The 19,929-nt window shown below is 38.4% G+C and overlaps 1 protein-coding gene across 1 annotated transcript in view; it reads left to right on the forward strand.

The window, feature by feature from the left end:
* Positions 1–19,929, forward strand: part of SCP2 (sterol carrier protein 2) — a 112,551-nt gene that overhangs the window by 16,677 nt on the left and 75,945 nt on the right. The window lies entirely within an intron of this gene.

A 19,929-nucleotide genomic window follows, 5' to 3' on the forward strand; every position in this document is an offset into this window, starting at 1 on the left:
AGCCAGGTTATTTGAACCAGCTCTCCTACTGATGACAGCTAAAATATTTGTATAGAGTATAAGCAAAAATCCTAAAGGCACTAAAGTGTTAAAGAGAGAAGAGGAATTGCAGGTGAATGCCGGAGAATTAAGATTAGTATTTGAAGCTGCTTTTGCCTTGAATGCCTTTCATCAGAAAGCTGTGAGATTCAATTTTGATTGCCCCTAGAATGAAGAGGAAAGTACTCAAAATTCAGGTCCTGGGGTGCCTGAGTGGCTCAGTGGGTTAAAGCCTCTGCCTTCGGCTCAGGTCATGATCCGAGGTCCTGGGATCAAGCCCCGCATTGGGCTCTCTGCTCAGCCGGAGGCCTGCTTCCTCCTCTCTCTCTGCCTGCCTCTCTGCCTATTTGTGATCTCTGTCTGCCAAATAAACAAATAAAATCTAAAAAAAAAAAATTCAGGTCCTCCCATGATCAGAAATTTAGTAACCACTCCCCACAATAAAATGGGGGCTCTGTGGGGATAAACCCTTTGCATAAGGGTGAACCTAAAGAAAAACTGTGATCCTCCTCTGTGTCCCTTTTCCCCCACTTTCATGAGATCACAAGGAGACTTGACTTGGCACTGAGCAGAACAAAGAAGAAAAAAGAGAAGGAAAGAAATCCCCCAGAAAAACCTTTCATTGATAATTAATAAATCATAAGCTATTCATCATTGAAATTGCTACCAAAATTCTCATTACATGGCAAAGAAACCTCAAACCTTGAATTGAGTCTAAATTGCTTCCAGAATGGTAGTTACCTAGGCACTAAACAGACAGAAGTGTGAATTTGCTTTTGGAGGTAAGCGTTTTCTTTTGGAGACTTTGAGAACTCTTCAAGTAACTTTCTAAGCAGGTAAAGATAACCAGGCATTAAAGAAACAGGACACCGTAACTGAGAGCCAGGAGAAAGAAGGCACAGTAAATAATGATCTCTGAAGGGGTGCCTGGGTGGCACAGGTCATGATCCCAGGGTCCTGGGATCACATGCTCTCTGCTCAGCAGGGAGCCTTCTTCCTCTTCTTTCTCTGCCTACTTGTGATCTCTGTCAAATAAATAAATAAAATCTTAAAAAAAAAAAAAGTGATCTCTGAAGACCTCAGAAACTGGATTTATTGAACACAGATTGAGGCATACTTAGCCATATTTGAAGAAGTAAAAGACATGCTTGGAAATATCCCAAGGATATAGGAAACTGTGAAAACGAACATTATTGGCATGAAAAAAATAGTTTATAGAAAAGAAAAATAAAATAATTAAAATCAAGAAATCAGAAGATAGGTTTGATAGACTATACATAACTAAAAGGAGAATTAGTGAAACTGGACTAGATTAGAAATAATTATTTAGAATACACTCTAAACAGTAGTCTTATCTTTTAGAAAAGAGATGAGAAATTGGCAGAAATTTAAGATAAATGGAGAATAGTGTGATAAGATATAATTATGTTTAATTGAATTAATTGATAAGAAGTGGTGAGAGAGAAAATAAGTCATGGGCATTTTGTTTATCTTTAAAAACTAGCCTTGAGTTTCACTGATCTTTTCTGTTTGCTTTTTACTCTCTCATTTATTTCCACTCTGATCTTTGTTATTTTCTTCTCACTAGTAACTTTGGGCCTAGTTTGTGTGTCTTTTCTTGTTCCTTGAGGTGTAAAGTTAAATGTTTTTGTTTTATTGTTTTTGTGTGGTTTTTATTGAGATCTTGTTTCTCAGTGTAGGAGTTTATCACTATGAACTTCTCTCTTAGAACTGCTTTTGCTGCTCCTGTAAATTTTGGTATGTTGTATTTCCATTTTCATTCATTTTAAGATTTTTTGTTTTTTTATTTCTTTGACCCATTGATTGTTCACTAGCATGTTGTTTAATTTCCACATATTTGTGAATTTTCTAGCTTTCTTCTTGTAGGTGATTTCTAGTTTTATACCATTGTGGTTGGAAAAGATGCTTGATGATTTCAGTCTTAAATTTATTAAGACTTGTTTTGTGGACTCCCACATCATTTATTTAGAATGTTCCATGTGTGCCACAGAAGAATGTATATTCTATTGCTTTTGTATGGTATGTTTTGTATATATTGGTTAAGTCCATCTGTCTGGTTCAATGTTTCCTTATTGATTTTCTGTCTGAATAATCTATCTATTGATGAAAGTAGAGTATTAATTATTGTGTTGCTGCCTCTTTCTCCCAGTAGGTCTGTTGGCATTTGGTTTATACATTTAGGTGCTCCTGTGAGTAATTATAAATGTTATGTCATCTTGTTGGATTGACCCCTTTATTATTAGATAGCTGATTTTGAGGTTTTAAACTTGACTTAAAATAATAAGACCAAACATAATTATGCTTTAGTATATATATCAACATGTGACTATAGAGGAAAGCCAGAATAATGAAGTGTTTTTCTTTAGAGTGAATATTTGAATCTTATGTGTAACAAACAAAGTAGGTTTTAGTTTATCCTATATAATGACCTTTGTCTCTTATTACAGTCTTTGTCTTAAAATCTGTTTTATCTGATGTAACTATAGCAACTTCAGCTTTCTTTTAATTTTCATTTGCATAGAATGTCTTTTTCCATTACTTTACTTTTAATCTGTGTGTCTTATATCTGAAAGTGAGTCTGTTATAGGCAGCATATTAATGGATTTTTTTTTTAATCCATTCAGCCACTCTGTCTCTTGATTGGAGAATTTGGTTTGTTTACATTTAAAGTAATTATTGATAGAGACTTACTGACATTTTGTTAATTGTTTTCTGGCTGTTTTATAGGGCATAGGCATTATTTGAAGAGAAAATGACTACTAATTTTCTTGAACAGGCAAAGGACACTAATCTACAGATTGAAAAATCCCAGTCAATCCAAATTATGATAAATAAAAAAAGAAACCCCACAGTGAAACTGCAAAACAAAACAAAACAAAATAAAACAAAAGCAAAGGGAATAGTGGGGTGAGTATTAGTGTTGTCTTTTTTTTTTTTTTTTTTTAAGATTTATTTGAAAGAGAGAGAGAGCATGAGCAGGAGGGGCAGAGGGAGAGAGAATCCCAAGCAGACTCCATGCTGAGTATGGAGCCCAATGTGAGGCTGATCTCACAACCCTGAGATCATGACCTGATCTGAAACCAAGAGTTGGATGCTCAACCAACTTGGCCACCCAGGTGCCCCTCGTATTGTCTTTATATGAAGAATATTACTAGAAAAGAAGGTTATAGATATTTTTTGTGTGTATTTATGGGTAATGAGTTTTGGGCTTATGCCACCTTTAGAATAGTCTTATATTCTGTTTGTAAAAAACAATTTTAAAAGATTTTTTTTTTTTTAAAGTAAGCTGTAGGCCTAACATGGGGCTTGAACTCAAGACCCCAAGATCAAGAGTCACATGCCCCACCAACTTAGCCAGCCAGGTGCCCCAGTTTTTAAAATGTTTCAAAGCAGTTTTAAAGCAAGTGTAAGTGACTTTTAAAGCAGTTTTTGACAATTTAGAAATTGAGGGCTTTTGAGTTGATTATCAACATGATTTTAAAGATTTCTACTTTAGTTTAATCCTATTTTCTTCATTTTAAAAGTAATCTTCATTTTAGTAATAATCATTTAATAATAGTTCCTACTTTTTAGTTTTGTTTAGGGGCAAGTAGGCAATTTCTAATATATATGTATTTTTTTCAAGGGAAATTTCTTCTTAAGTTATATACTTGATGACTGTTTAAAATTTGAGTATGTAGGAATTGATCTCTGGTAAATATGGATTTTTCTATAGAAGGCACTATATAAAACTAGAATCATTGTGTGTATGTGTGTTTTAAAAAAAGATTTATTGGTTTATTTTAGAGGGGAGCAGGGGCAAAGGGAGAGGGAAAGAAAATCTCAATCAGATTCTACACTGAGACAGAAGCCCCATGAGGGGCTTGATCCCATGACCTGAGTTGAAACCAAGAGTTGGTTGCTCAGCTAATTGCATCACCCAGGCACCCCTGGTTTTTTTTTTTTTTTAAGTTTTATTCATTAAAGTAATCATGATATGCAAGTGGGGCTCAAACTCATGACCTTGAGATCAGGAGTCACATGCTCGGGGCGCCTGGGTGGCTTAGTGGGTTAAGACTCTGCCTTCGGCTCAGGTCATGATCTCAGGGTCCTGGGATCGAGCCCGGCATCGGGCTCTCTGCTCAGTGGGAAGCCTGCCTCCTCCTCTTTCTCTCTGCGTGCCTCTCTGCCTACTTATGATCTCTGTCTGTCAAATAAATAAATAAAATCTTAAAAAAAAAAAAAAAGTCACATGCTCTTCTGACTGAGCCAGCCAGGTGCCCCTAAAACTAGGATCATTGTTAGAAAATGAGTTGAAGATAACTTTTAGCCTGTTCATCTAAGATTATACTATTATTTAACTTATGAGATCAATCTGATTCAGTTCTCTCTGTTCAAACATTAAGGACCTCTATGTCAAATTAAATTAAATGCATGTGATAGTATCTCTTACTAATCGTGAGAGTGTCTGGTACATAATAGGCATTCAAATCAACAAGAGCTATTTCCCTTTTTCCCTTAGAGAACTTTTTCGGAAAGGGGGAAATGTTAGGTTGAGTCTTAAAGACAATAAGAGAAATAATTATATGAAATTATTATATAAAAAAGGATAATTATTATAATAAAACAAAGATAATTAAAGATAGGGAAAGATGAGCTCTTCCTGGGTTTGGGAGAAAACATCATGAGTCAAGTTGTAGATGTTGGAATGAACACAATATAATATGTTCAGGGACACCTCACTGGCTTAGTCAATAGAGCATTGGACTCTTGATCTCAGGATTGTGAATTCATGTTCCACATCGGGCATGGAAACTACTAAAAAAAAAGTTAATATGTTCAGGGGATAGTTTGAAAAACGGGATTGGCAGGTGGCAGCTGGAGAAGAGTACAAAATAAGATTATTAGATGAGTCCATAATGGGAGTACCTAACATTTATGACACATGAAAAATAGGTATTTTTCTTAGGTAATGAATGATAAATACCTTGGTAACTTTTGTTTGAAAATTACTAAAAACCACATCTAGGTCTGGCATTTTCTTTATGGGAAGATTTTTATTTTTTATCTTTTTTTTAAAGATTTTATTTATTTATTCGACAGATAGAGTTCACAAGTAGACAGAGAGAGAAACAGAGGAGGAAGCAGGCTCCCTGCTGAGCAGAGAGCCCGATGCCGGGCTCGAGCCCAGGAACCTGGGATCACGACCCGAGCTGAAGGCAGAGGCTTTAACCCACTGAGTTACCCAGACACCCCTATGGAAGGTTTTTAACCTTTAAAGTTCAATAGGTCAGTTTCTAAAGTAAATATATTACTATTTAGGTTATTATTATTATTATTATTATTATTACTTTGGGTGAGCTTTGATAACACCCTTTAAGGAATTTATCCATTTCATTTAAATTGTTGAATTTATTGGGTGCCTGGGTGGCTCAGTGGGTTGAGCCTTTGCCTTCAGCTCAGGTCATGATCTCAGGGTCCTGGGATCGAGTCCCGTTTCGGGCTCTCTGCTTGGCGGGGAGCCTGCTTCCTCCTCTCTCTCTCTGCCTACTTGTGATCTCTCTCTGTCAAATAAATAAATAAAATCTTAAAAAAAAATTGTTGAATTTACTGACAAGAAGTTGATCATATTATTCCCATAGTATACCTCTAGAGTAGAATCTTTGGACATGTCCTTGCTCTTCCTTTGATGTTGTTAATCTTTGTCTTCTTTTTCCCATGATCAGTAAAATAAAAGGCGTTTACCAATTTTATTGATCTTGTCAGAGTAACCAGCTTTTATTTTTATTGATTTTCCTTATTTTTCTCTTTTCTATTTCATTCTGCTAATTTATATTCATTCTATTTCATTCTGTTAATTTTTTAGTTAGATCAGCTGTGATCCTTAATATTTCCCTTTTCTTACATTGGGTTTAATTTGCTCTTTATTTTTATAGTCTATTAAGTTGCATTGCTTTTAAATCTGTCCTTTTTTCAAATGTAGGTATTTGATGCTGTAGATTCTTTTAAAACACTGCTTGAGCAGGTGGCGCAGTCAGTTAAGCTCCCAACTCTCATTCTCAGCTCAAGACGTAATCTCAGGGTCATGGGTTTGAGCACAGCATCAGGGTCCGCACTCACTGTGGAGTCTGCTTAAGATTGTCTCTCCCTCTCTCTCTGCCCCTCCCCATACCATTTTCTCTCTCTCTCTCTCTCTCAAATACATAAAATAAATCTTTTAAAAAAACCCTTAACACTCTTAAGCAGCATACCACAAATTTTCTTATGTCAGGCTTTTATTTTCATTTAGTTCAAATTATTTAAATTTCCAAAAAAAGGGATGCCTTGGTGGCTCAGTAGGTTAATCGCCTGCCTTTGGCTCAGGTCAAAAACCTGGGCTCCTGTGAATGAGCCCTGTGTTGGGCTCCCTGCTTAGCGGGGAGCATGCTTCTCCTTCTCCCTCTGTCCCTCTCCATTGCTTGTGCTCTCTCTCTCTCTCCAATAAATTAATGAAATCTTAAAAAAAAAAATTCCAAAAAATAAAAATAAAAAAGAAAGAGAGGTAAACCAGAAAACAGTCTCTTAAATATAGAGAACAAACTGATGGTTACCAGAGGGGAGCTGGGGGAGGATAGATTTAATGGGTGATGGATATTAAGGAAGGCACTTGTGATGAGCACTGGGTGTTGTATGTAGTGACAAATCACTAAATTCTGCACCTGAAACTAGTATCACACTGTATGTTAATTAACTGGAATCTAAAAAACGGGTGAAAAAAAATTCCATTGTGATATTTCTCTTATCCATGTGTTAGAAGCGTGTTGCTTAATTTTTAAATATTTGGGCATTTTCAGGTATCTTTCTGTTATTTGTTTCCATTTTAAATCTCTGTGGTCAGGGAATATACTTTGTATGATGTGAATACTTTCTTCTTTTTTTTTTTTTTTTAAAGATTTTATGTATTTATTTGACAGACAGAGATCACAAGTAGGTAGAGAGGCAGGCAGAGGAGGGGGGGAGCAGGCTCCCCGCTGAGCAGAGAGCCTGATGCGGGGCTCCATCCCAGGACCCTGGGATCATGACCCAAGCCAAAGGCAGAGGCTTTAACCCACTGAGCCACCCAGGCATCCCTGATGTGAATACTTTTTAGTTTACTGAGACTTACTTTTTGTCTCAGGATATGGTCTGTTTTGATAAATAGTCTCTGTGCTTGAGGTGAATATGTACTCTGATGTTTTTGGATAGTATTCTATAAATGGTAAATCACATTGATTGTTAATATTGATCAAGTCTTCTATATCCTTAATGATATTTCTGTCTACTTGTTCTGTCAGTTTTTGGGGGGGGTATTGAGATCTGCTAAATCTGACGGTTTGTCTATTTCTTTCAGTTCTATCAGTTTTTGTTTCATGTATTTTAAAGTTCTGGTATTAGGCATAGTAGCATTTAGGATTGTTAGGTACTTGATAAATTGAACCTTTCATCATTGTGGGATAACCTCTTCTATCCTTTGTAGTGTTTGTTGATCTTAGATATGTTTTGTCTGATATTAACATAGGCATTTCAGCTTTCCTTAAACAGAATTAGAATAGTATGTCTTTTACCATCCTTTTGCTTATTTCTGTCTTTATGCTTGAATTAGTTTTTTTTTTTTTTTAAATTGTAGTATTGGGGTGCCTGGGTGTCTCAGTGGGTTAAAGCCTCTGCCTTTGGCTCAGGTAATGATCCCAGGGTCCTGGGATTGGGCCCTGCATCAGGCTCTCTGCTCAGTGGGGAGCCTGCTTCCCCCTGCTCTCTGCCTGCTTCTCTGCCTACTTGTGATCTCCATCTGTCAAATAAATAAATAAAAATCTTTAAAAAATAAAAAAATAAATAATAAAAAAATTGCAGTATAAATGGCATACACAATTATATTAGTTTCAGGTATACAATATAATGATTCAGTGTTTGCATATATTGTGAGATGATCACCACAATAAGTCTGGGTAAGGTTTGTCACCAAATATAGATTTTTTTTTTGAGAGGAAAATGAGCATTTTTTTGGAATTAAAGACTTGCAGTATGGGGAGGACAGATTCAATTAAATACCCAAATAGGATTCTCACTTGTAGGGTGAAAGCAACAGGTTTTTAGAGGAAGAAGAAGGGGGCAATTACCTGAGTTGAATAGAAGGGGAAAAAAGGTTTTTTATTTATGTTTACAAGCCAAACTACTCCTGGTTATACATTAACTGTTGGCTGCCCACCCAACCCCCCCCCCCCCCCCCCCCAAAAGTCCATAACCATCAGTCTTGTAATCAGGGTGTCTGTTCTCCTGTTCACTTCTCAAGTAATTGCTTAACATAATTGCTGTTTTGTCCAGAAGGTTTTAGCTAGTTCAAACAAAGGCAGTTTCTCTACAATGGCTGTTCTAACTCTGTTTTAAAATGGCTCTAGTCCTGTCAGTTTTCCACAAGATGATGAGGCAAGTAGACTTATTTTCTTTCTTTCTTCCTTCCTACTTTCCTTCCAAGATTTTATTTATTTATTTATTTGACAGAGAGATAGAGAGTGCAAGTAGGCAGAGCAGCAGGCAGAGGGAGAGGGAAAAGCAGGCTCTCTGTGGAGCAGGGAGCCTGATGCAGGGCTTGATCCCAGGATCCTGGGATCATGACCTGAGCTGAAGGCAGATGCTTCACTGACTGAGCCATCTAGGCACCCTAGACTTATTTTCTTATGATGAGAATTTTTAAGAACTTTTAAGATTTACAGTCTTAGTAGTTTTAGAATATACAATGCAGTATTATTGACTATAGTCACCATGTTGCACATTATATCTCCATGACTTTTTAAAAGATTTTATTTTTAAGTAACCTCTATAACAAATGTGGGACCCAAACTCACAACCCTGAGATCAAGAGTTGGGTGCTGTACTGACTAAACCAGCCAGGCATCGCCTATGACTTTTTATATTATAACTGGAAGTTGTATCTTTTGACTCTCTTCATCTATTTGAAGACCTTTATTAGACCGTCTATTTGGGGCCGACCTTTTGCCCCCCTGCTTCTGACAGCTACCAATCTGTTCTCTGTATCTATGAGCTTAATTAATTAGTTAACTAATTAATTAAAAAATAGTTATTTGAGAGAGAGAAAGCATGCATACATGTGCAAATGGTGGGGAGGGGCAGAGGGAGAGACAGAGAATCTCAAGCAGACTCCCTTCTGAGTGTGGAGCCCAACACAGAGCCCAGTCTCATGATCCTGAGATCATGACCCAAGCTGAAATTAAGAGTAAGATGCTTAACACACTGAGCCACTCAGGTGCCCCTTATTTATTTTTTTGGATTCTATGTATAAGTGATATCATATGGTATCGTCATTCTCTAACTTATTGCACTTACCATGTCTCAGGTTCCATCCTTGTTATCATAAATGACAAAATTTGATTCCTCTTCTTCTTTTTTTCTAAGTTATCTCTACATCCAATATGGGGTTTGAATTCACAACCCTGAGATCACAAGTTGCATGCTCTACTAACTGAGCCAGCCAGGTGTCCCAAGATTTCACTCTTTTTCATGGCCAAATAATATCCCAATGTATATATAATATATACACCCCCCTGTATTTTATTTTATTTATTTATTTTTAAAAATTTATTTGAGAGAGAGAGAACAGGAGAAGGGGCAAAGGGAAAGGGAAGAGATTTTTTTTTTTAAGTTACAGTGTTGGGTTTTTTTTTTTTTTGAGATTTTTATTTATTTGACAGAAAGAGACACAGTGAGAGTGGGAACACAAGCAGGCGGAGTGGGAGAGGGAGAAGCAAGCTTCCCACCAAGAAGGGAGCCAGATATGGGGCTGGATTCTAGGACCCTGGGATCATGACCTGAACCAAAGGCAGAAGCTTAACAACTGAGCTACCCAGGCACTCCAAGGGGAGTGAATCTTAAGCAGACTCTCTGCTAAACACGGAGCCCACTGTGGGACTTGATCTCATGATCCCCAAGATCAGGACCCCGAGGTCATGACCTGAATGGAAACCAAGAGTCAGACACTTAACTAACTATACCACCCTGGTGCCCCTACCCTGCATTTTCTTTGTCCATTCATCCATTGGTGGGCATTTAGGTTATTCCTGTATCTTGGCTGTCGTAAATAATGCTGCAGTAAATGACATGGGGAATGCATATATTTTTTAGAGTTAGTGTTTTTCTTTTCTCTAGATAAATACACAGAAGTAGGATTGCTGAATCATATGGTAGTATTTTTTTTAAATTTTTGAGGAACTTCCATACTATTTTTCATAGTGGCTGAGATTTACGTGAGCACCAATAGAGCACAAAGGTTCCCTTTCCTCCACAACCTCCCCTACACTTGTTGTGTCTTATCTTTTTGATTATAGCCATTCTAACAGGTATTAGGTGATATTTCACTGAGATTTTTGAATTAAATCTTTGTAGGTAACATATAGTTGAGTCTTTCTTTTTAGCAATATATCAATCTCTGCCTTTTAACTAGGCTTTTTATGTATTTTCATATAATACAGTTATTGATATATAAGTTTTAAATTGGCTAGCTGCAACTGTTACCTACTGGTTCATACCAGCTTGCAAGATTTTATTGTGCATATCTCTTCTCATCCTTGCTTTCAGTGATTTAAATTAGCTGTGGTGGGAGTATTTTTTTTTTTAAAGATTTTATTTATTTATTTGACAGAGAGAAATCACAAGTAGGCAGAGAGCCAGGCAGAGAGAGAGAGAGAGGAGGAAGCAGGCTCCCTGCCGAGCAGAGAGCCCGATGCGGGACTCGATCCCAGGACCCTGAGATCATGACCTGAGCCAAAGGCAGCGGCTTAATCCACTGAGCCACCCAGGCGCCCCTGTGGTGGGAGTATTTACACAACAAAATATATCAGTTGGTAAATATGTCAGTTAGGTCTCTTCCACCCTTGTGACCCTGTTATTAAGCATTTACTAGGATAGCACTGTTTTAAATCTACTATCTTGCTACTTATTTTCTTTCTTTCTTTCTTTTTTTAAGATTTTATTTATTTATCCGAGAGACAAAGAGCAAGTAGGGGGAGGGACAGAGAGAGAAGGACAAACAGACACCCCGCCAAGCAGGGACCCTGATGTGGGGCTCGATCCCAGGATCCCAGGATCTGACCTGAGCTGAAGGCAGATGCTTAACCAACTGAGCCACCCAGGTGCCCCATTGCTACTTATTTTCTTTTTGTTCAATATCTTCTTTGTTCCTTTTTTCTCTTTGTCTTCTGTTCAGTTTTTTTTGTTGTTGTTGTTATTTCACTTCAGTTATTTTATAAGCCCATTAACTCTATCTCTGGTGTTTTGTCTTGCTTTCAGGATTTATAGTATATATCTTTTTTGGGGTGCCTGGGTGGCTCAGTGGGTTAAAGCCTCTGCCTTCAGCTCAGGTCATGATCCCAGGGTCCTGGGTTTGAGGCCCGCATCAGGCTCTCTGCTCAGCAGGGAGCCTGCTTACCCTCTCTCTCTGCCTGCCTCTCTGCCTACTTGTGATCTCTGTCTGTCAAATAAATAAATAAAATCTTTAAAATATATATATACATATATATGTATATATATATACATACATGTTTTATTAATACATGTATCATTCTTTTCTCAAGCAGAATATTTTTAGTCTCAAAACATAGTAAATACAATAATTTAACTTTTAAAAAGATTATTTTATTTTACTTATTTATTTATTTTTAAAATATTTTATTTATTTGACAGAGAGAGAACAGGAGGAAGGAACAGGGAGGCAGACAGAGAGAGAGGAGGAAGCTGGCTCCCTGCTGAGCAGAGAGCCCAATGTGGGGATGGATCCCAGGACCCTGAGATCATGACCTGAACTGAAGGCAGAGGCTTAACCCACTGAGCCACCCAGGTGCCCCAAGATTTTTTTTTTTAAAGATTTTATTTATTTATTTGACAGAGATCACAAGTAGGCAAAGAGGCAGGCAGAGAGAACAAGGGAAGCAAGCTCCCCACTGAGCAGAGAGCCTGATGCGGGACTCGATCCCAGGACCCTGTGATCATGACCTGAGCTGAAGGCAGAGGCTCAACCCACTGAGCCACCCAGGTGCCCCGATTTTTTTTTTTTGTTTTAATCATGTGATGTTTATCATGACTCCTTAAGCCTTATCACCTGTTTCACAATCCCCCCCGCCCCCGCCACTTCCCTTGTGGTAACCATCAGTTTGTTCTCTACAGTTAAGAATCTGTTCCTTGGGGGTGCCTGGGTGGCTTAGTGGGTTAAAGCCTCTGCCTTCGGCTCAGGTCATGATCTCAGAGTCCTGGGATCGAGCCCCGAATCGGGCTCTCTGCTCAGCAGGGAGCCTGCTTCCTCCTCTCTCTCTCTGTCTACTTGAGATCTCTGCCTATCAAATAAATAAATAAAATCTTAAAAAAAAAAAAAAAGAATCTGTTCCTTGATTTGTCTCTGTCTCTCTCTCTTTTTCCCTTTATTCCTTTGTTTTGTTTCTTAAATTCCACAAGAGTAAAATCCTATGGCATTTGTCTTTCTCTAACTTATTTCACTTAGGATCATGCTTTCTATCTCCATCCATGTCATTGCAGATGGCAAGATTTCATCCTTTTTTATCGCCAAATGATATTCCGGTGTGTGTGTATCTGTGTATATCAAATTTTCTTTATTCATTCATCAGTTGATGGATACTTGGGCTCTTTCCATATCTTGGCTATTGTAAACAGTGCTGCTATAAACATAGGGGTATATGTATTCCTTTGGATTAGTGTTTTTGTATTCTTGGGGTAAATTCACAGTAACGTTGGATTATAAGGTAGGTTTTATTTTTAAAGTTTTGAGGAACCTCTCTACTGTTTTCCATAGTGACTGTACCAGTTTGCATTCCCACCAACAGTGGAGGATTCCCTTTTTCCACATCCTCACCAACACCTGTTGTTTCTTGTGTGTGTGTGTGTGTATGTAAGATTTTATTTATTTATTTTACAGACAGAGATCACAAGTAGACAGAGAGGCAGGCAGAGAGAGAGGGGGAAACAGACTCCCCCTCTCTGAGCAAAGAGCCTGGTGCAGGGCTCGATCCCAGGACCCTGGGGTCAAGGCTATGCATGACCTGAAGGCAGAGGTTTTAACCCACTAAGCCACCCAGACTCCCCTGTTTCTTGTGTTTTTGATTTTAGCCATTCTGACACGTATGAGGTGATATTTCATTGTAGTTTTGATTTGCATTTCCCTGATGATAAGTGATGATTGTCTTTTCATCTGTCTGTTGACCATCTGTATGTCTTCCTTGGAGAAACATCTCTTTGTCTTTGCCCATTTTTTAATTGGATTATTTGTTTTTTGGGTGTTGAGTTTTATAAATTCTTTATATGTTTTGGATATTTACCCTTTATCCAAATGATATTTGCAAATATCTTCCATTCCATGGGTTTCTTTTTAGTTTTGTTGATTCTTTTCTTGTGCTTTTGTTTCCCATGTCTCAGGGGACCTTTCTAGAAAAAACGTTGCTACAACTGATGTCAGAGAAGGCTCTTTCCTAGGATTCTTATGGTTTGAGGTCACACATTTAGGCCTTTAATCTACTTTGAATTTATTTTTGTGCGTGGTATAAGATAGTGGTATAGTTCCATTCTTTTGCATGTTGCTGACCAGTTTTCCCAACACTATTTTTTGAAGAGACTGTCTTTTTCCCATTGGCTATTCTTTCCTGATTTGTCAAAGATTAATTGACCATATAATTGTGGGTTTATTTATGGATTTTCTATTCTACTCTGTTGATCTATGTGTCTATTTTTGTGGCAGTACTGTTTTGATAGCTACAGCTTTGTAATATAACCTTAAGTCCAGAATTGTGGTGCATCCAGTTTTGCTTTTATTTTTCAAGATTGCTTTGGCTACTCAGGGTCTTTTATGGTTCCATACAAATTTTAGGATTGTTTTTTTCTAGCTCTATGAAAAATGCTATTGGTATTTTGAAAAGGATCGCATAAAATGTGTAGATTGCTTTGGGTAGTATAGACATTTTTTTAAAAAAGATTTTTATTTATTTATTTGACAGACAGAGATCCTAAGTAGGCAGAGAAGCAGGCAGAGAGAGAGGAGGAAGCAGGCTCCCCACTGAGCAGAGAGCCAGATGCGGAGCTCGATCCCAGGACCCTGGGATCATGACCTGAGCCGAAGGCAGAGGCTTTAACCCACTGAGCCACCCAGGCGCCCCTAGTATAGACATTTTAATAATATTTGTTCTTCCGACCCATGAGCATGGAATGTCTTCCCATTTCTTTTTTTTTTTTTTAAAGATTTTATTTATTTATTTGACAGAGATCACAGGTAGGCAGAGAGGCAGGCAGAGAGAGGGGAAAGCAGGCTCCCTGCTGAGCAGAGAGCCCGACTCGGGGCTCGATCCCAGGACCCTGAGATCATGACCCGAGCCGAAGGCAGAGGATTAACCCACTGAGCCACCCAGGTGCCCCTCTCTTCCCATTTCTTCCTCCCTTTCTTCCTTCCTTCCTCCCTCCCTCCCTCTCTCTCTCTCTCTCTTTCTTTCTTTCTTTCTTTCTTTTTACGATTTTATTTGAGAGAGAGAGAGAGGAGGAGCAGAGGGAGAAGGACAAGCAGACTCAGCTCTGAGTGTGGAGCCTGATGCAGGGCTTGATCTCATGATCATGAGCTGAAATCAAGATTTGGGTGCTTAACCAACTGAGTCATCCTGGTGGCCCACGTCTTTCCATTTCTTTATGTCATCTTAACTTCCTTTCATCAGTGTTTTATGCTTTTTAGAGTACAGGTCTTTCACCTCTTTCATTAGGTTTATTCCTAGGTATCTTATTATTTTTGGTGCAATTGTAAATGGGACTGTTTTCTCAGTTTCTCTTTCTGTTGCTTCTTTATTGGTATAAACAAATGCAATAGATTTCTGTGTGTTGATAATGTATCCTGTGACTTTACTGAGTTCATTTATCAGTTCTAGCAGTTTTTCAATGGAGTCTTTTGTGTTTTTAATATATAGTGTCATCTTGGGATGCCTGGGTGGCTCAGTTGGTTGGACGACTGCCTTCAGCTCAGGTCATGATCCCGGAGTCCCGGGGTCGAGTCCCGCATCGGTCTCCCAGCTCCACAGGGAGTCTGCTTCTCTCTCTGACCTTCTCGCTCATGTTCTCTCTCACTGTCTCTCTCTCAAATAAATAAATAAAATCTTTAAAAAAAAAATATATATATATATATATATATATAGTGTCATCTCATCTGCAAATAGTGAAAGTTTTACTTTTGCCTTATTGATATGTATTCCTTTTATTTCTTTTTGTTATCTCATTGCTGTGACTAGCACTTTACAGTACTATGTTGAGTAGAAGTAGTGAGTGTGGACATCAGTGTCTTGTTCTTGACCTTAGGGGAAAGGTTTTCAGTTTTTCCCCAGTGAGGATGATGTTAGCTGTGGGTTTTTCATATATGGCTTTATTAAGTTGAGGTATGTTCCCTCTTACACTACTTTGTTGAAGGTTTTTGTCATGAATGGTTGTTGTACCTTGTCAGATGTTTTCTCTGCATCTATTGAAATGTTCATATCATTCTTATCCCTTCTCTTACTGATGTGATATATCATGTTGATTGATTTGTGGATATTGAACCATCCTTGTAACCCAGGAATAAATCCCCATTGATTGTGGTAAATGACTTTTTTTTTTTGGTATTGTGGAGCATAGTATGTATTCTTTTTTTTTTTTTTTAAGATTTTATTTATTTATTTGACAGATCACAGGTAGTCAGAGAGAGAAGAGGGGAGCAGGCTCCCTGCTGAACAGAGAGCCTAATGCAGGGCTCGATCCCAGGACCCTGGGATCACAACCTGAGCTGAAGGCAGAGGCCTTAACCCACTGATCCATTTAGGTGCCCCCATAGTAAGTATTCTTAACTTACTCACAGACGACCTTTGAGTAGTATTGTGACTGTACACTATAGTATTATAAGAACCTTACAAAGTATTTTTTTTTTTGTTTGCCTCAAACAACAGCACAGAAGCACATTTTACAACTATCTATCTATCTATATATATAATAAACCCTACAACAGTTATTGAATTTATTATTTATTTATTTATTTATTTATTTTTTGTGGACAGCAAAGCAAAGTTTATTGAGGGATAGTATAAAGCTCCTGAAGAGAGAGAGGACCTGAGAGGAATCCTCTGAATTTATTTAAATAATCAATTTTGACAAAAGATAATTTTATTTCGGGGTCACCTGGGAGGTTCAGTTGTTAAGTGTCTGCCTTTGCCCCGGGTCAGGATCCTGGGGTCCTGAGATCAAGGTCTGCATTGTGCTCCCTGCTCTGCGGGGAGCCTGCTTCATCCTCTCCCACTTGTGTTCACTCTCTCACTGTGTCTCTCTCTGTCAAATAAATAAATAAAATCTTAAAAAAAGAGATAATTTTAGTTTTTAAAGATTATTTAGAAGTAATTAAAAAAATTTTTTTAAAGAATTTATTTATTTATTTGACAGACAGAGATCACAAGTAGGAAGAGAGGCAGGCAGAGAGAGAGAGAGAGGAGGAAGCAGGCTCCCCGCTAAGCAGAGAGCCCGATGTGGGACTTGATCCCAGGACTCTGGGATCATGACCCGAGCCAAAGGCAGTGGCCTAACCCACTGAGCCACCCAGGCGCCCCTAGAAGTAATTTTAAAGATAATTTGTATTTATCCATATATTTGACATTTTTCTTTTTTCTTTATCCTTTATTTTGAGCTCTTTATTCTTTTATATTGATTCACATTTCCTTCTAGGATTATTTTCCATTTGCCTGAAGACTTTTCCTTAAGATTTTGTATAGTGCTGATCTGCTGGTGATAAATTCTCTTCAGCTTTTCTATGTTTTTTTTTTAAGAATTTTTTAAAAGATTTTATATATTTGACAGAGAGAGATCACAAGTAGGCAGAACAGCAGGCAGAGTTAGAGGGGGAAGCAGGCTCCCTGAAGGGAGCCTGATGTGGGGCTTGGTTCCAGGACTCTGAGATCATGACCTGAGCCGAAGGCAGAGACTTAACCAATGCCACCCAGGTGCCCCTGTTTTAATAAGTCTTTATTTACCTTGTTTTTTGGAAGATATATTTGCTGGGTGCAGAATTCTAGTTTAGCATCAAATTTTTATCTTTTTTTTAAAGATTTTATTTATTTACTTGACAGAGAGAGACATCAATAGAGGGATGACAAGCGGGGTGTTGGGAGAGGGAGAAGCAGGCTTCCTGCTGAGAAGGGTGCCCAATGTAAGACTCGATCCCAGGACCCTGGGATCATGACCTGAGCCGAAGGCAGACGCTTAACAACTGAGCTACCCAGGCACCTCTAGCATCAGTTTTTTAAAAACAATATAGTGCTTTAAGGATATTGGTTCACTATCTTTGGCTTTCGTTTTTCCTATATTCTTTTTTTTTTTAAAGAACACATTTTTATTTTATTTATTTGACACAGAGAGAGAGAGATCACAAGTAGGCAGAGAGGCAGGGGGAAGCAGTCTCCCCTCTAAGCAGAGAACCCGATGCGGGACTCCATCCCAGGACCCTGAGATCAAGACCTGAGCCAAAGGCAGAGGCTTGACCCACTGAGCCATTCAGGTGCCTCAGTTGGTCCTATATTCTTTTTTTTTTTTCACTTTTTTTTTATTATGTTCAGTTAGCCACTGTATAGTACGTCATTAGTTTTTTTTTTTTTTTTAAGATTTTATTTATTTATTTGACAGAGAGAAATCACAAGTAGATGGAGAGGCAGGCAGAGAGAGAGAGGGAAGCAGGCTCTCCGCTGAGCAGAGAGCCCGATGCGGGACTCGATCCCAGGACTCTGAGATCATGACCTGAGCCGAAGGCAGCGGCCTAACCCACTGAGCCACCCAGGCGCCCCACGTCATTAGTTTTTGATGTAGTGTTCAATGATTCACTAGTTGGGTATAACACCCAGAGTTCATCACAAAACATGCCCTCCTTAGTGCCCATTACCAGGTAACCCCATCTCCTCACCCCCCTCCCCTCTAAAAACTTCAGTTTATTTCCCAGAGTCCATAGTCTTTTATGGTTCATCTCCCTCTCCAATTTCTCCCCCTTCATTTTTCCATCCCTTCCCCTATGATTCTCTGCACTATTCCTTATAGTCCACATATGAGTGAAACCATATAATTGTTTCTCTGCTTGACTTATTTGACTTAGCATAATCCCCTCCAGTTCCATCTATGTCAATGCAAATGGTAGGTAGTCATTCTTTCTGATGGCTGAGTAATATTCCATTGTATATATGAATCACATCTTTTTTTATCCATTCATTTGTTGAAGGGCCTGTCAGCTCCTATTGTGCATATTGCTGCTATGAACACTGGAGTGCATGTGCCCCTTCTTCTCACTACATCTGTATCTTTGGGGTAAATACCTAGTAGTGCAATTTCTGGGTGATAGGGTAGCTCTCTTTTTAATGTCTTAAGGAATCTCCATATTGTTTTCCAGAGTGGCTGTACCAACTTGCATTCCCACCAACAGTGTAAAAGAGCTTCCCTTTCTACACATCCTCGTCAACACTTGTTGTTTGTTGTCTTGTTAATTTTTGCCATTTTAACTGGTGTAAGGTGATATCTCATTGTGGTTTTTATTTGTATCCTTCCACATTGTTGAAAGGACAGCCTTTGCTGTATCCCATAGATTCTGGACCGATGTGATTTCATTCTCATTAGTTTCCATGACTTGTTTAAGTTCTTCCTTAATTTCTTGGTTGACCCAGTCATTCTTTAGTAAGATTGTCTTTAACTTGCACATGTTTGAATTCCTTCCAATTTTTTTCTTGTGATTGGGTTCCAGTTTCAAGGCACTGTGGTCTGACAACATGCAGGGAATAATCTCAATCTTTTGGTATCGGTTCAAACCTGATTTGTGACCAAATATGTTATCTATTTTGGAGGAAGTTCCATGTGTATTCAAGAAGAATGAGTATTATGTTGTTTTAGGGTGGAATGTTCTGTATGTATTTACAAAGTCCATCTGGTACAAAGTGTCATTCAAAGCTCTTGTTTCTTTGTTAATCTTCTGCTTAGATGACCTGTCCAATGCTGAGAGGTCTTCTACTATTAATGTATTATTACCAATATGATTCTTTACTTTGGCTAACAGTTGGCTTATGTAGTTGGCTGCTGTCATGTTGGGGGCATAGATACTTAAAATTTTTAGATTTTTCTGTGGGATAGACCTTTTAAGTATGATAATAGTGTTCTTTTACATCTCTTACTACAGTCTTTGGTTTAAAAATTCAGTTTGTCTGATATGAGAATTGCTAACCCAGCTTTCTTTCAATGTCCATCTGCATGATAAATGGTTCTCCATCTCCTACTTTCAATCTGGAAGTGTATTTAGGTTCTGAATGAGTCTCTTGTAGGCAGCATATGGGTGGGCCCTGTCTTTTTATCCAATCTGAAACCCTGTGCCATTTCATTTTTCAGGCTCTTCATGTTCAGAGTAACTATTGAAAGATATGAATTTAGTGCCATCTATTGCCTGTGAAGTTCGTGTTTCTGTAGATTATCTCTGTTACTTTCTGGTCTGTATTACTCTTGGGGTCTTTTTTCTTCTATAGAACAACAGCCCTCCTCCACTGCGTGCCGGGCACTGGCTTGGTGGTCATATATCCTTTCACTTTCTGCCTGTCCTGGAAGCTCTTTGTCTCTCCATCCATTCTGGATGACAGCCTTGCTCGATAAAGTATTCCTGGTTTTATGTTCATCTCATTTAGTACCCTGATTATGTCTTGCCAACCCCTTCCGGCTTGCCAGGTCTCTGTGGAAAGGTCTAATGTTATTCTGATGTTCCTCCCTCCGTAGGTAAGACATCTCTTCCCCCTAGCTTCTCTTAGGATAGCTGCCTTGGCTCTAAGATAAGCAAGTTTTACTATTATA

Source organism: Mustela nigripes, chromosome 14 (genome assembly GCF_022355385.1).
Source record: "Mustela nigripes isolate SB6536 chromosome 14, MUSNIG.SB6536, whole genome shotgun sequence".
Taxonomy (NCBI): domain Eukaryota; kingdom Metazoa; phylum Chordata; class Mammalia; order Carnivora; family Mustelidae; genus Mustela; species Mustela nigripes.